We start from the raw sequence: 5,000 nt of genomic DNA, 5'->3' as shown, positions 1-5,000 counted from the left end.
TGTTGTATGTATTGTTTATTCACGATCTGGTCGTTGGATTGGATCGTGGAAAAAAAACGCTAAGTCCCAGATCCTGAACTCGACAGGAAAGCGCTGATGGCAAACATTCTGACTGGAAGTTCCTAGAAATCGGCTTTTTCCTTATTGGCATTATGTGGCACGTTTATTGTGGCTAGAACATTAATTATCCACCAAATGGCACCAACGCTTGGCGAAAGTCTCGAAACACTCCTATCCCGACGCACCAGCAACCGCAACACGATGCAAAATAAATTGCACGAGCTACTGATACTTGTACCATGCACGGTACACGGTACCAAAATATACCCCTGAAAGTGTGCAATTTGGTGCTATTCTAGGAAATTTGTTTGGGGAAGCCTAGCTACGCGTGTCGCACGTTGCATGGTCGTCGATCAGAGGCATGCAAAAGCACCTATCTAGGGGAATTACTTTACGTTCTAGTAGCAAGATCGATTTTCCGGTCTAGCACGGCAGTACGCCTGCATGCATACACTCCATGTACCAAAAATGTATCAACCTAGGCGTTGCTCAGTAGCTTTTGGCGGCACATGTAAAAAGTACTCGAGTTCAGATTCTTGGAACTTTGCGTATTGTTCAAAACTTATAACGAAAACTAAATTATAAATGGGTAAAAGGCTAGGCGTTTCTCAGTAGCTTTTGGCGCCACGTGGCAAAAGTATTCGAGTTCAGATTTCTGGGACTTAGCGTATTTTTCAAACCTGATAATGAAAATTGAAGTACAAATGGGGCATAAGCTAGGCGTTGCCCAGTAACTTTTTTCGCCACATGGAGGAAGTAGTCGAGCTCCAATTTCTGGGACGTAGCGTATTTTTCAATCATAATAAACCAAATCAAACATAAAAATCATGAAACTTACACCACGTCCCTAGGTTGTGCACAAAACGTAACGATAAAGTGCCGGCGAGGTTAGAGGTGCACCAAAATTGTGTACCGATTAGGAAAAGTACTCTATGTTGCTATGACTTGGGTAAAAAGTGTTGATTAACTGCTGGTTACGATAGACAGTTGCTTATCGTACACATCGCAAACGAACACCCCTTAGTGAGCAGTAGCAGAAGTCGATGGAACAAAGCGAATGCATTACAAACTGATCAAGTAAAATAAGGAACGCTACGTACTAGGACTTCTTTCCAAGAATGGTGTCCGCGACGGGAGGGCAAGCGTCCTTCCCAGGTTTCCCTAGTAAACCTTGTATGGTAAACATACCCAAGCGTGTCCGTAAGCACGCAACGATAGTCACGAACGAGCACATACCTAGGGAAAGTACTCTACGTACTAGGACTTCTGTCCAAGAATGGTGTCCGCGACGGTCGGGCACTGTGACGCAATTACCAAATCCTAGAATCGTACAAGCAGTGTGTACAAACATAAACATTAACGCGTTCGCTCGGGCTGCGCCGTCCGTGTTGAACACAAATGCGGGTGATTATATGAGTGGATGGACAAAAACATGCGTGGCGAAGACAATTTTCTGCACGATGTGCACATAGCTCATTTCGTCGTCCCGGGCGAATGGAAAAACACAAAAATCTCGAGTATCTTTCTAGGTTTCTGTTATAAAAGGGCAGGCCAAAAGGTGACCGGTTGAGATGAGCATTTTAAGCATGCAAGCACTTAATTGCAACTTTTCCTACAAAAACTAGGTACGTACACGTAGATTGTATCAACATGGACATCCATGATTGCGTACGCCCGGGCTGCGCCCTCCGTGTTGTACTTTCCCTGATTGGTACACAATTTTGGTGCAAGTGTACCAACATCGACATCTATGAACGCGTACGCTCGAGCTGCACCCTCCGTCTTGTACTTTCCCTGATCGGTACACAGTTTTGGTGCACGGCTATCCCGAAAGGCAACTTGTACCAACATCGACATCCATGAACGCGTACGTAGCGTACTTTCCCTGATCGGTACACAATGTTGGTGCACGGCATAGGAAATGGGCTTAAAATGGTCAAACTCAATCCATTTCCACTAAAGATAGTCAATAACAGCTGTGCCGATGAAGTAGGGCACGATGCAAGTCAATGTTATTTAATGAATTACATGTTCACCATACATTTCAGTACAAAATTGCTCGGTCAGACCTACAAAGTGCTATATCTCGAATACTAAACGTCGCAGATGGGTGTCGTAGAACAATTTTAAGTTCGTCTAACGATTCTACATCCGATTCTGGATAGTGGTTTTTCGACCACTTTTCAACATTTTGTGACACCCCGAACCTAGGGGCAGCTCCCTAGCTTTTTTCAAAAATGTGCACCGAACGGGCCAGAGAGCTCGAGTAGTCGAAAATTTTTTTTTTTGCTAAAACCCCTCAAAACGTGTCAGGAACGCACCCTAGATGATGAAAAGTGCAACCAGAATGTCAATCGACAACATGCCCGGGGGTACAAATTTGCTCTACGCGTCCCTAGGTAGGGTACTTTTTCATACAAACATCAAAGTGTACGGTGCACACAGTGCGCGGAACAAAAATTGCTCGGTCAGACCTAGGACGGGCCATATCTCGAATACTAAACGTCGCAGATGGGTGTCGTAGAACAATTTTAAGTTCGTCTAACGATTCTACATCCGATTCTGGATAGTGGTTTTTCGACCACTTTTCAACATTTTGTGACACCCCGAACCTAGGGGCAGCTCCCTAGCTTTTTTCAAAAATGTGCACCGAACGGGCCAGAGAGCTCGAGTAGTCGAAAATTTTTTTTTTGCTAAAACCCCTCAAAACGTGTCAGGAACGCACCCTAGATGATGAAAAGTGCAACCAGAACGTCAATCGACAACATGCCCGGGGGTACAAATTTGCTCTACGCGTCCCTAGGTAGGGTACTTTTTCATACAAACATCAAAGTGTACGGTGCACACAGTGCGCGGAACAAAAATTGCTCGGTCAGACCTAGGACGGGCCATATCTCGAATACTAAACGTCGCAGATGGGTGTCGTAGAACAATTTTAAGTTCGTCTAACGATTCTACATCCGATTCTGGATAGTGGTTTTTCGACCACTTTTCAACATTTTGTGACACCCCGAACCTAGGGGCAGCTCCCTAGCTTTTTTCAAAAATGTGCACCGAACGGGCCAGAGAGCTCGAGTAGTCGAAAATTTTTTTTTTGCTAAAACCCCTCAAAACGTGTCAGGAACGCACCCTAGATGATGAAAAGTGCAACCAGAACGTCAATCGACAACATGCCCGGGGGTACAAATTTGCTCTACGCGTCCCTAGGTAGGGTACTTTTTCATACAAACATCAAAGTGTACGGTGCACAAAGTGCGCGGAACAAAAATTGCTCGGTCAGACCTAGGACGGGCCATATCTCGAATACTAAACGTCGCAGATGGGTGTCGTAGAACAATTTTAAGTTCGTCTAACGATTCTACATCCGATTCTGGATAGTGGTTTTTCGACCACTTTTCAACATTTTGTGACACCCCGAACCTAGGGGCAGCTCCCTAGCTTTTTTCAAAAATGTGCACCGAACGGGCCAGAGAGCTCGAGTAGTCGAAAAATTTTTTTTTGCTAAAACCCCTCAAAACGTGTCAGGAACGCACCCTAGATGATGAAAAGTGAAACCAGAACGTGAAACGACAACTTTGTTGGGGGTACCCTTTTTATTCTACGGGCCACTAGCTTAGGCGCGCCAACAGCGCTTTCCTCTCGGGTTCCCATTTTTTGCCCTCCTGGGATTATGATCATTTACTCATTGCCTACTATAGGGAAGGTACCTTGCTCCGAGGTCAAAAATGAAGATTTCACCAAATCGTAGTTTTAACCTCTATTTAGTCGTAGGAGCATGGTTTGCAGTGTCCGTGGGTCATATAAGCCCCCGTTTGGGTCATACGTCCCCTCCCCGATGAAAATCGTCATATGACTATAGGCCGAACTTATGAAGCAAAAGTGGTGTCTGGTGGGTTCTGCCGATGATCTTAACCTATGATTTTGAGTTTCCACTCTTTCAAAACGTTTCCTGGAGCAGTACATCACGGGTCTACGGACCCAAAGACTTCGTTGCGATGGTTTCAAGCATAAAAGTTGTAACAGTTAAGGGTTTTTAATACGCGTATATTAAATCATTGCTTGAAACTAAGCTTCGTTGTCTTTAAACTCTGCAAGACCAATCGAACTTCTTAGGGAAACTCGAAGCATTCACGCTAAGCTGGTGGTGCAGGGCACATAGCGTGATGAAACCGGGTTTCCCTAACCAATGTGGCATATTTTTTCCCTGAGAGTGAAGCTCAGACCCACGTAGGGGAGAGCGAAGTGGAACTTTAATGTTCAATGCAGCAAATGTTCGCCATGCGGATAAACAAGTTGGAATAGTTCAATGTAGTGTAATGCAAACACGAATCGCAAATAACGATACGGGACCCAGAAGCAATTCTGCGGATCCCTCGGGGAGTGGTGAGTTGATATAAATTAGAGGTGAAAGTCCAAGTTGTTCGAGCTCCGGCTCGGCAGCCGATACGAGGTTCCTGTTGAGCTTGTTTGTACATCGCGCAGAGGCGCCGTTCGGTTCTAGCAATGATTCCCGCCACCATGTTCCATGCGTGCAGAGATCCGTTAGAGCTCGTTCAATGTGTCCCGCCGTGATTACGAAAAAGTCCAACAGTTGACTTAGTTGGGTGTGCGTCAAGTAATCGCGCAGAGATGCCGATCGGTTCCTAGCAATGTTTCCCGTCACAAGGTGGTATTGGCACCTGTGCAGAGTGGCCGTTAGCAATGTCTCCCGTATCACGGTGGTGTACCATCACTAGTGCAGAGTGACCGCTAGCAATGTCTCCCGTCACAAGGTGGTAGCCCAGAAGTGCAGAGAAGCCGCTGTAGCAAAGTCTCCCGTATCACGTTGGAGTTCTTCCACTAGTGCAGAGAGATCGCTGAACCGTTCAATGTGTCCCGTCGTGGTGTGCTTGTACCGAGCACGTAGGATACACCTTGCTTTGTTGGTTTGGGATAGGAGT

The sequence above is a fragment of the Anopheles coluzzii genome (genome assembly GCF_943734685.1).
Source record: "Anopheles coluzzii chromosome X unlocalized genomic scaffold, AcolN3 X_unloc_49, whole genome shotgun sequence".
In the NCBI taxonomy this organism is placed as follows: domain Eukaryota; kingdom Metazoa; phylum Arthropoda; class Insecta; order Diptera; family Culicidae; genus Anopheles; species Anopheles coluzzii.
This window is presented reverse-complemented; position numbering follows the sequence as displayed.